General features: G+C 41.4%; 1 protein-coding gene across 4 annotated transcripts in view; it reads left to right on the forward strand.

The window, feature by feature from the left end:
• The first annotated feature begins 34 nt into the window (after window positions 1–34).
• The window catches only part of Wdr47 (WD repeat domain 47), a 72,463-nt gene continuing 59,715 nt past the window's right edge, over window positions 35–12,782 (forward strand). For 2 of the 4 annotated variants that reach the window (XM_004636942.1, XM_004636943.1), the window contains exon 1: window positions 35–401. The gene's annotated coding sequence lies outside the window, so the exon portion shown is untranslated. Of the gene's footprint in view, window positions 402–646; window positions 824–12,782 lie in introns of those variants that run through there. The other 2 variants (XM_023721687.1, XM_023721686.1) reach the window with 2 other exon arrangements.

Below are 12,782 nucleotides of genomic sequence, written 5' to 3' on the forward strand. Positions count from 1 at the left end.
CCCCGCTCCGCCCTCCCCGCTCCGCCCGCGCGCGCTCGCCGCCTTCCGCGCAGGCACCTGCCTGGCCGCCCCGCGCGGCGGGGTCCTAAGGCCCCCCAGAAGCGCGCTGATTGGCTGCAGCTGGCGGCTGGAGCTCAGTTCCAGCGGCGCTTGACAACCGCAGTCGGCTCGAGGCTGAGCGGAGCCGTAGCCGGCCGGGAGAGGGGTCTCGAGGAGGACAGGCGGACGGACCGATGGACTAACGCCCAGGAGGCCGGAGGAAGGACCAGCGCCCAGCCCAGACTGCCGCCCTCCCGCCCCGCCCCGGCTCGGAGCCCGCAGCTTCGGAGCCCCGGCCGCCGGCCTCGCAGCCGCGTCTTCTTCCCTCGCGCGCTCCTCCGGGCTTGTCTCGAAGCCCTCAGGTGAGTGACCCTGGAAGGCGGGGGCGGACCGCCGCGCACCTCGGGTTGCCATGGTCACCCGGCGCCACCTGTCACCGCGCGACCAAATCCATCCGGGGGTGGGGGGGAAAGGGCGGCGTTCGCGGCCCCGAGAAGGGTCTGGAGGAGGCTCGGGTGGAGCCTGGGAGGAGACTGGTCGTGGGCGAGGCCTCGCGCCGCGGAGGGAGCGGGGACCCGGCGCCGCCAGGCCGCCGCTCCCGGGCCACACCTTTCCCGCACCGCCCAGCCGCATTCTGGGGCAGAGCGACGCCTCTCGCCCCGGCCCTGAGCGGCGAGCGAGCGCAGGGTTCGTGCCCTCCTCGCCGCTGCCGAGGGACCGGAAGGGGTGACGGCGGGCTCAGCCTTCTTCGCCTCTCCGCAGAGCCAGAGCGAGCACTGGGAAGGTGGGGAGCTCGCGGCCCTCGCTGGGCCCGCCCAGGCCGGGAGGACGGAGCCGGGGTCGGGCCGGGCCCGGGCGGGGCGGCCCCGCTGCGCCGGGCCGGCCTCTGACGTCAGTGGTCGGTGGGAGCGGGCTTTTGCGGGGTCTGGGGAGGTGGGAGAGGGGGCCACGACTGGATTTGGAAAGAGGTTGGTGCCGGGAGAAGCCTGCCTAAAAGACAAGGGAGCTTGAAGAACTCGTAGGTTTAAACCACTTTCCTGTATTGGGAAGAAAAAGATTGGGGCTCCAGCTCTGGGGCGAGGTGATTCTCAATAGGGGAAAGGGGAGCTGGGGAGGCAGGGGTAGCGTTTGACCAGATAAATTGGTTTTTCTTCTCTATACCCAGAGCAAGCGTTGATAATCACTCATGGTATCTGAGGGGAGCGTGTTTTGTTTTTTGGTTTTTTTTTTTGGCAACTTGGTTCTCTGCATAATGAAAAGAGAAGTCTTTGTTCCACCCAGATTCATAGGCTGTGATCCACACATTTACGTATTTCTCTCTTTTTCTAAATGGAAATCGTAATGGTTCCCCCCCCCCAAAAAAAAAGTTAATGTTACGGCAGTTAACTCATAGGTTTTAAAGATGCTATGATTTTTTTTTCACAGTAAATCCAAGTAGCTTTTCTTTTTGTCTTTAGAGTTGGCATGTGTTGCACTGGCATTTTACTAGGAAGGAGAAACGCATAAGAGCCCATTTTCCTTTATGTGGCACACTCTGGAGGTCTCATTTAGGAAGATGTAACGGAGGGGTAAAATATTCCATTAGGAAAGAAAAATTAGTATAGAGCTGTTGGAAGGGCTAGTAAGTCATAACAGTATATTTTTAGGAAAAATAAAAAAAAATAAAACCCTTGAATTTGAATACTTATTTATTTGGTGAGGGGCCTTTAACGTATGTTTATCTCCCACCCTCCCACTTCTTAGTGTTTTTTTTCCCACCTTATAAAATTCAGTATTAACAATGTATTGCAGGAGAACAGGGGTGTTGTCCTACGTTCCCACTTACGTAATTGTGTTCAGTCTCTTTTCCGTTTGTTAAATCTAGTTTATCACTAGCTTACTGAATGTGATATACTTAAGAGTGTGCTGCAATGTGAAAAAATACTTAAAAATAAGTAGGGAAAGCAGTTTCCCCTAGTAGATCAGTAAACTAGAAATCAGGTGAGATTTAATCTTTTATTTGCTACCGATTGCAATCGTCAGAGCTACTTTACTATTGCCTCTAATTTCTCATTCTATCGAATGGGGATAATGATGGCTGTTGTTTTATTCTGGGTACACTATGAAGTTGAATAAAATAATGCATTTAAAAGCACTTTGAAACAAGTTTAAGGCATCTGTTGATTATTTTGAATAGAAGGGGATATTGGAAGAATGATTAAATATTTCTGTACAAAACATTTTTTATTAAATAGTGGCCTTAAAATATCAGGGGAGCTGTTGAGGTGCATTCCCTCTGCCTGGCAGACATTGTCACTGTGGTGATGGGGAGAGAAGGGTGTTTCCTTCCTATACGTGGGTCATACTGGCTTTCTTAGACATAAGGTTATGGCCAATGACTGACTTGAGTTGTATTTGATATTAAGTAATTCTCAGTGTGGGCTTTTTTTTTTTTTTTTTTTAGATGTCACTCTGTAGTGCAGGCTGGCCTCCAACTTGGGATAATTCTCTAGCCTCAGCCTCTTGTGTGCTGCAATTATAGGCATGCACCATCATGCCTGGATCTTGGTTCTTTTTTTAAATTTTATATCAGGAACTGAATTTATGACCTTGTACTTTCCAGGCAGGTGCTACATCACTGAGCTATATTTCTGGCCCAAGGCTCTTGGTTATTGACTAATGAAGAATAACTTATTCTACTTCCTTTGACCTATGCTTTTTTTGTTTTTATTTTTATTTTTTATGTATTTAGTACAGGGCCTATTGGGTCTCACTATGCAGATCCGGCTCCTAGTAATTCTCCTGTTTTCAGCCTCCCAAGTGCTGGGATCATAGGCATGTGCCACCACGCCCACTCTCAGTCTCCATCTCAGGATCCCACTGGGGGCGAGGCCAGCACAGCATGCCGGAGTGCAAACCTGGTCCCTGCATCTGCCTAAACAGGCGCTTTAATCGCTGAGCTATCTGGCTGGCCCTGACCTATGCTTTTTAAGTTGGAGTATTTTCACCATTATACATGTGCCTGCCTCAGTGTGTGAGGAGATAAGTCTGTGTTCATATAACATGGCCCACATTTATGAGGTTGTCATCAGTTTCATTTGAAGGTATGGGAAAAATATTGTTCTATTAAAATACAGTAAGGTGTTATGAAGAATGTAACATTCACATTAGTTTCTAAGGTAAAATGCAGAGACTTCAAAAAAAATGTTATGCTTAAGGACTCCTTTGGATATGTTTTTAGATTCTTCTGTCTTTAAGTAGAAAAGTGTAAGAAACTATGCCTTAGATTTACTCAGTTAATAAATGGCAGGTAGTTACATAGCATGGGAAGTAAATTGTCTTCCAGTGGTTTTTTTTTTTTTTTTTTTTTTTGGCGGAACCAGAGATTGAACTCAGGCCCTTGCATTTGCCAGGTAAGCGCTTATTCTATTGAGCTATCTCCCCAGCCCCATGTGTTCCATATTATTGGAGACCTAATTCTTTTTATCCCTGTAAAAGTCAGAATGTTGTAAAGCAGAGGCTCATGGATTTTAGAAAGGTACACTGTGAAATGGAGAGTAGGAATGAGGGCTTGCTAAGTTGCCCTGGGCTGGCCTCAACTCAAGATCCTCCTGTATTAGCCTTGTGAATAGCTAGAATTATAGGTACTGTCTCCTAGTTCCTTTGATATATTGTCCTTAATCAAGGATATGAACTCTGAAGGGAAGAAGTTACATTTTTTGAGCCTTAGTTATATACTTGCCATTCTACTGTGAGCTTTATTGTATTTTATTAGGCAACATTTGATTTTCATGGAGTTAATACTATTTGAAAAAAAAGAATAAAATTTTGTACTATTTATATTAGGCCCATTTATTTCCAGTCTTTTTCTTTTCTCTTTTTGGTACAGGGTCTCACTATGCAGTTCAGACTTGTTGTGATCCTCCTGTCTCAGTCTTCCCATTGCTGGGATTACAGGTGTGTGACACCACGCCTGGTTTCGGGGTGGGTACAGTGTACCAGTGTTCTGGGGCTGGCATGGTATGTACCAGAGATTGAACTCGGGACCAAGTTTGCAAGGGAGGTGCTGATGCCACCGAGCTATCTCCCAGCCCTGTATTTTGTTGTTGTTGTTTTTTTTTAATGGCTAAGTATCATATTTTGTGCTTCTTGCAGATTTGTTGGGAAAAAAAGGAAAATCTAGAAGCAAGCTAAAATTAGAGGGAATTTAATTTAATTTTGAGATAGGGTCTCACTATGTAATTCAGGCTGGCCTTGAACTCCATATATATACATAGAGTACTATAGATATATAGTAGCTTGGCCTCAAATTTTCAGTGATCCTTCTGCCTCAGCCTCCTACGTGCTGGGATTATAGGCTTGCACCACCACACCCGGCCCTGCTTTGAATTTTTAATTTTGAGTAGGATCTCAGTAAATGGTTTAGTTGTCCAGGCTGGGCTTTAATGTACCATTCTCCTGTCTCAACCTCTCAGAGCATAAGGAATACAGGTACAGAGTACCACACCTAGTTTTGTCTATGTATCTTTATATATGTTTACAAATATTTGTGGACTGAGTTCCTACAAAAAGAATTGAAATCCATAGTTTGCAGGGTGTCTTTCTTTTTTTTTATCTTTATTTTCACTATAATTTTTTTGAGAAGCAAATAGCAATGAGACAGTTTCAAACCAAATTGGTAGGACAGTTTCTATAATTAACACATTACATACATTCTTCCTAGTGGTTAATTGCTGTACAAAATGCGGACATGATATCCTGTTTACAAACTCTATGCAGGGTGTTTTTCTTTTTTTTTTTTTTAATTTTTATTTATTTGTGTGTGTGTGTGTGTGTGTGTGTGTGGCCAGCTCAGCCCACCAGGGGGCGGGGCTGGCTGGCATGTGGTGCTGGGGGATTGAACTGCGGTCCCTGTGCTTTGCTAAGTTTGTTCTAAGTAGATGCTTCAGACCACTGAGCCATCTCACCAGCCCCAGGGTGTTTTTCATATGTAAAGATTTCCTTCAGTTAGATAGTCTGTCCTGCTTTACGTTCTTAGCAGTAGTGAGAAAGGGCATTTATCTTCATTCTTACCAACATTAGATGTTGTATGTATGTGTATTTTTAAACTGGAGTTTCACCATGTTGCCCAGGGTGATTTGTAACTCTTGGTGCACTCTCCCAGGTACCTGAGACTAGAGACACATGCCGCTGTGCCCAAATTACCATGTTTTTAATTTTTTCAAAACGAGTAGATCCTAAATGTTGCCTCATTTTAGTGGTACAGTTGACCAGGCGGCATGTTTCAGATTTGGAGATTTTGCAATATTTCATACTGGTTGACTACTCTAATTTGAAAACCCAATACTGTCCAAAATTCAAAACTAAATTGGAGCAGTTCAGATATTTGGATTAAGGATTTACCTTATATTAGTGAGGTTGACTATTAATTCATTGATTGAGTGTAGTTCTGTGAATTGTTTGGGTTTTTTGTTTGCTCCCAGTACTGGAGATTGACAAGTGTGCTTGGTAAGCACACTTCCACTGAGCAACACCTCCAACCCTTTAACTTTTTTATTTTTTATTTTGAAATGGCTTATTAAGTCACTAAAGTATTTGACCTGGATTTGAATTTATGATTACTGTGTCTCAGCCTTCCTAAGTGCTAGGATTCTGGTGTGAACCACTGTTCCCAACTTTGTTTACTTTTCAACTGAAATTTTTTGGGTTTTTGATTTGAAGAAGCTATTTATATATTTTGGATAGACATTTAAATATAGGCATTTTAAGTAATTCTTTTTTTTTTTTTTTTTTGTTTATTTTTTTTTTTTTTTATTTTTTGGTAGAACCGGGGATTGAACTCAGGCCCTTGTGCTTGCCAGGCAAGTGCTTATTCCACTGAGCCATCTCCCCAGCCCCAGTAATTCTTTTTTTAAATGTATTTTTAGCTACAGAGTCTCACCACACGGTTTGGGCTCTAGTGATCCTCTGGTTTTCAGCCTCACAAGTGATCGGATTACAGGGGTGCACCACCACACCCAGTCTCAGTCACTCTTTCAGCGTGCCCCTGGGGGTGGGGCCAGCACTGCATGCTGAGGATCAACTCCAGTCCTTGTGGCGCTTTAGTCCGATGAGCTATAGGACTGGCCCTAGGAGTTTAAGTAATTCTAATTTATACATTGTTGTTTTTATTTTTTGGTCCCTTTTAAGTTTGTGGCAAATTTAGTTGAATGGAAGGTTTCTATTTTACATTATCGGGGGTCTTGCTTTAGAGTCCAGGAGGGGCTTGAACTCATTGAGTAGCCCAGGCTGGTGTCAGATTTGCAGTTCTCTTGCCTTAGCCTCCCACACTGAAATCACAAGTGTGTGCCACCATGGCCTGCAAAAAACTGACAAGAATAAACTTGTTTTTCTTTACTTTTGCTGGGATAGTCTGAGTAAAAATAAGGGTTTTATTTTATGTAATTTTAGTACTTAGTATTTGTAGAATTTTAATATTTGTAGAAATTTAGTATTTTAAATTTTAGTAGTTAGTATTTTAGTATTTAATAACTATGGAAAGCACAAATACTTTAATCTCAAAGAAAGATTGAAATATTTTTAAAAATTATATTTAAATCAGGCATGAGAAGAGGTTTTGTGTTACGGAAAACTATAAATTACTTTGAAATACAGTTTTTTTTGTTACTTATATTACTAAGTCCATCCAGTAATTTGCAAGTAACTGATTATTTAGATATGTTATTATTACTTAAAAGTAATATTTGTGCATGTACAAACTAAAAAGGTGTGAAAAGATGCATATTGAAAAATCATCTTTGGACACAACCATCATTACCAACTTGTTCTATTTTTCTAGAGATACTTTGTGTATATATAAGCAAATATTAATTGTATTCTCTTTATAGTTAGATAAAACTACATCTGGCTTAAATATAATTTCTTTTTCTTTAGTATCGAGGATTGAACATAGGACCTTTGTACTGAGCTACCTCTCCAGCACTTTCTTGTTTATCCTGAGTCAGGACTCTTGCTAAATCACTAAATTGCCTAGTCTGGGGTTGAAATTGCAGTCCTTCTGGGGTGCTGGGATTACAGGTGTGCACCACCACGCCTGACTGTAATTTGTTTCTAGCCCAGAAATCATTCACAGTTCCAGAAGGTATATTAGAATAACTGATGCATAGAGAATAGCTGTCCACAGTAAGGAGGGACACACGTGCGACCCTGCTACAGAGGCGAGGTGTGGGCAGATGTGACGAAGCGTGGTGGTCCAAAGGGACCTGCTTTTGTTAAATGCTCTAAAGGAAATCTGTTTTCTTTCCTTAATTGACCTTCAATGTGAGGCTTCTGACATCCCCCCCTTAGAATATTAAAATGTAAATTAAAGCAAATTATAGAACTTGAAAGGAAATCAGAAATTAGAGCTGTAAGCGCTCTTTTCATGACCACTGAATTTATTACTGTGTCCTAATTCCCTTGACCTTTTACTTCTGAATCATTCTTGGCCTTGTGTTTTCCTTCTTTCCTAATCTGTATTTTAAGTAAGTAAAATCATTTCAAAGGAACATTTAAATTATATCTATTTAGGGTTGACCAGAAAGCTAGCACCTTTTTTTTTTTTTTTTGGAACCGGGGATTGAACTCAGGCCCTTGCGCTTACCAGGGAAGTGCTTATTCCACTGAGCCATCTCCCTGGCCCAGCTAGCACTTTTTTTAATGAAACTTTTTCTAAATCTCTGGAAAAAATTATTATTATTATCTATTGCTAACATTTTACCTTTAGTCTTAGATTTAATTTTTAATTTTTAAATTTTTTTTTCTGGTACCAGAATCAAACTCAGGACCTTGTGCTTGCCAGACAGGTGCATGTGCTGCTGAGCTATCCCTCCTGCTAGTCTTAGATAAACATAATTTTATTTCTTGCCTCTAATACATTTTTCTAATCTTACTTCATTAGCAGCAGTCAATAGGAGTCATAGAGACTCCATCTAGGATTTAGTCTCTGTAGAGGTCAATTTATCAGAGTACTGAAATGCTGCCTACCTTCCAGCTGGTTTCCAGATAACCCTTATTTAAAGAAAACCCCAAAACCAAAAAAACCCCTCTAATTTGTTTACCCGTTGAGATATTGAATCTAAAAATCTGTTTCTTAATGGAAAATTCAGACCATGTTTTGTGATTTTTAAAAAATTGTCATTTAATATGGAAAATATATATTTTTTCCATTTTCATTGGAATAAACCCTACAGTTGTCCTTATATAAATTCTGTTCATATAAATACATTGTTCATATTTCTGATAGGATGGCAGATTTCCCTAAGATGCTTGCAGAGCTAGCTTAGGCAAAATAGTTGGATCAGAGGATACATCCGTTTGAAAGCCTTGAGAATAGTTGGAAACAGCTATTCTGCACTTTTGTAGAAATATTTGTTGAGTGATTTTGCATCTCCATTTAATTCAACTAATATTAACTGAACAAATTTTATGTGTATATTATTTATTTATTTATTTATTTAGTGTGTGGTCAGCTCAGCCCACCAGGGGGCGGGGCTGCCTGGCATGTGGTGCTGGGGGATTGAACCGTGGACCCTGTGCTTTGCTTAGCTTAGTTTGTTCTAAGTAGGTGCTTTAGACCACTGAGCTATCTCACCAGCCCCTGTGTATATTATTTAAAAAGATAATTTTAGAGCTAGATGTGGTGACATGAATCTAGAGTCCTAGCTACTTAGGAGGCTGCAACCAGAGGGTTGGGTGAGCCCAGGAGTTTAAAAACCAGCTTGGACAATATGGTGAGACCTTGTCTCAAAACAAATAGCAATTAATAATTGAGTAATTTCTGAGCTAGTTAAGTATTATGAATTTATGAGCGTCCCTTTGAGAAAAGACTTTGTCATTGAATTATGCACCTTTCTTTCTTCTTTTTTTTTCTGCATTCAAATTCCTTTATTGTCCCGAACATTCCCTTTACAGGTGATCAAGAATCAATCCCTGGGGGCCGGGGAGATGGCTTAGTAGAATAAGTGCTTCCCTGGCAAGCGCAAGCAAGGTTCTGAGTTCAATCCCTGGTTCCAACAACAAAAAAAATCAATCACTGCATTTGATTATTATGTCATTTTAATTTTTTTTTAACCTGAGAAAATAGTCTTCTTTGTCATTTTAAAAATACCAGCCAGTTGTCTTGTCACAACTTGGGCTCTCTTGATGGTTTCCTCATGATCAAGTGCACTTTAATCCTCTTCACTAGAGGAATACGTTGGTGATGTGTTCCTTCTGCCTGATACTCCTTTTTGTATGTTGAATGTAGAGCTGAACAAGGTGGACTTCATGGGGATATCGTGGGCTCCCTGGGTCTCTCCCAGCAGTTCCCTGGAGAAACCCCATTTATAGGGTTTATCTTTCCGAGACTTGAGACCTGATTCAGAGAAGGCTGCTCCTAGGACCTTTGTTTAAACCACAGTGGTAGTTGTTTAACGACACAGCTGCCTGAGGCAATGAACTCGTTGGGCTGATGTCTTATTTTCCTTTTCTCTGGGACAATACCTGGCACCCATAATTTAAAGAAGCAGTTTATTTTGGCTCTTGTTTCAGCCCATAGTCAGCTGCACTGTAGAGTGGCATGGCAGAGAGGCATAGTGAAGCTTCGAAAAGCTGCTCATGTCATGGTAGTGGGAAAGCGGAGGGTCATGGGTTGAGTAGGGAAGGGAGACATACCCTTTCAAGGCATGCTCACAGTGGCCCGACTCTTCTTATCAGACCCCATGGAAGAGCAAGTCAGCCATAATGCCTTCATAATCGGACACCTTCCAAAAGCCTGAGTGCATGCGACTCTTGGGGGACATCTACATCTAAATCGGAATGGCTGGCAACAGGCTGATAAAGAATGTAAAGGAAAATTTGGGTAATGAGATAGCCACAGATGGCCTTTCTAAGCTTCCAGCTCTTTTCATTAGAGAAAATGTTAGCTTTGTAGTGATAAACAGTTTTAAGAGTCAAAAAAAAAAAAAAAAATCCAAAACTAGTTGTTTTTATATGTTAAAAATGTAAATTAATTAAAAAATAGTGTATTACTTCTAAGTTAATCAACTTAGATTTTGGAACTCTATAAATGTTTCAGTAACGCAAAGGGATTAGAGAAAAGAATAATTATAATCTACTGTATTTCCATGAAAATAAAATTTAACTGAGAAATAAGCTCTAGCATGATTTTTCAGGGTGTTTATAATATAAGCCCTATTCCCAGTATGAGCCCCAGTTAACATCATCAGATTAGTGGGCTTATTTATTTATTTATTTATTTGGTGTAGTGATCTTCCTATCTCAGGTCCTCCCCACCCCCCCGCACTGGGGTTATAGGCGTGTGCCACCATGCCTGGTTTGGGTGGCCAGGTCGGCATGCCCAGGGTTCTGGGGCTGGCATGGCAGGCGGTAACAGGGATCAAACTCGAGTCCTTGGGCTTGCCAGGCAGGCACTTAGACCGCCAAGCTATCTCCCTAGCCCCTGATAGACATATTTAATATGTCTGATGCAGCACAGATGGCTGTTCAGTTATAAAATAATATATAATTAATTATAAACACCATTATTGACATTAATGCTTAAAATAAATGATACATAAATTATAATTATTTATAAATACACAAGTGGGTGCCTTTGGGCAAAAGATAAGACACCTGTATGAACAGATGATCTCAAGAAAGACAATCAATTCATAAATAATATGAGCACTTGTTAATGAACAGACATGGTTGTGTCTAATATGAATCTTCATAATTCAATGTGTTGTGCATTGTAATGGCATACTTAATGTACTCCTGTGAAATAAACACATGTTTTTTGAAATTTGGTGCCTGTTATGTCGCTTTTGTATGGACTGTCATTCCTTTTTTAAATTTTTTTTTAATGTATTTAGTACAGGGTCTACAGGGTCTCGCTACACAGATTGGACTCATAGTGATCCTCCTGTGTTCAGCCTCTCAAGCATTGGGATAACAGGTGCGCACCACCACACCAGTCTCATTTGCTGTCTCAGCACACCCTCGGAGGGTGAGGCTGGCACAGTATGCCAGGGATGGAACCCCAGTCTCTGTGCCTGCCTAAGCAGGCCCTTTAGTTCGCTGAGCTATCTGGCCAGCCCTGGATTATCATTCATAACTGTCATTTTTGCTGTCACTTCCGTCATGAGAGTCTTCAGTTCATACTGATTTAATGGAAACTTTGTGAAGCCTGGCCTGCAAGAGGTTGTGATGCCTGAGGAATTCATGGGATAAAATTGATGGTAGCTGTGTTGCCAGTGCACTACTAGCAGGCTACGTGGAGGTGAAGCACTCATTAAAGAAGAGTGCTGTTGCTGGATGTGAGAGATTGGGGCCAATGGTTCTATAGGAAATGGAGTCCCAAGAAAGTCAGGCTGGACTTCTGGGTTTGGAGAGTGACATTGTACTGGAAGATGACATGACTATATTTGAGTAAAGGTAAATTTTTGAACATGAAAGAATAAGACATCCTCTGAAAAATAAGCCCTGTTGCATCTTTGAGAGCAAAAATTAATATAAGAACTGGTCTTTTTTTTGGGGGGGATATGGTATATCATTAGGCATATGGCTGTGTTTATATTGTATCCAACAACAGCAAAGCTTATGATAATGAAAGTTCTGAGCTGAGTGATTAAAACACCATTACTATTCCACTGGGAATGTTACAGTATAGAATTAAGTTTTGTCTTTTTTTAATTAAATGTTTTTTTCAAATCTGACTGAATTCTAGGTTAATTGTGATATATTTTGTTACCTATTCAAAAGTCAGTGTAATACATGTATTTTTAAGAATGTAGCTGGGTGTGGTGACACATACCTGTAATGCCAGCACTTGGGAGAATGAGGCAAGAGAATTGCTGTGAATTTGAGAGCAGTCTGGGCTACATAGTGAGACTTTATCTCAACAAAACAAAACAAAAACAGGAATGTAATTTTTGTGCAAGCATGGTGGTACATGACAGTAATTCCACCACTCTGGGAAGCTGAGATAGGAGGATGGCAAGTTTTGTGACTTACTGAGACTGTCTCAAATAAATTGAAAAGAGGGCTGGAAGTGGGACCTGGTATGCTAAGACCTGGGACATGCCTTGCCATTCCAGCCAGCACGTGGGAGACTGAGGCAGGAGGATTGCTGTGAGTTCAAGGTCATCTTTGGCTACGTAGTGATTTCAAGGCCACCCTCACTACACAGTAAGACCCTGCCTCAAAAAACCAACCAAATAGCAACGACAAAAGCCGCTGTGGTTAACCCTGGGTTAAATTGCCAGTGCTGAGGGAAAAAAAATCTCAAGCTGGCTATGGTGGTGCATGCCTAAAATCTCAGAATTGGTAGACTGAAGTAGGATTGTCAGTTTGAGGCCAGCCTGGGATACCTGAGGCCAGAGAACCCCCATGCACATAGCCAGAGAATGCAAAAAAAAAGTATGTATACGTTTACTGTGCTAATAAGTGTTTGGAAGCTAATGGCCAGCACTTTGAGCACCTCTTATAGTTGTAGAGGCCAAAGGTAATGTATTAGTCTCATAATGTCTCAATAAATTCAGTATTAAAATATTTGTTTTTCTTAATGAATAGAGCGATTTGTTCTAATGGTGTTTGTAAATAGGATATCATGTCCGCATCTTGTACAGCAATTAACCACTAGGAAAAATTTATGCAATGTGTGAATTATTGAAACTGTCCTACCAATTTGATTTGAAACTGTCTCATTGCTATTTGTTTATCAATAAAATTATGGGGGAAAAAAA

Source organism: Octodon degus, unplaced genomic scaffold (genome assembly GCF_000260255.1).
Source record: "Octodon degus isolate 3935 unplaced genomic scaffold, OctDeg1.0 scaffold00084, whole genome shotgun sequence".
Classification (NCBI taxonomy): domain Eukaryota; kingdom Metazoa; phylum Chordata; class Mammalia; order Rodentia; family Octodontidae; genus Octodon; species Octodon degus.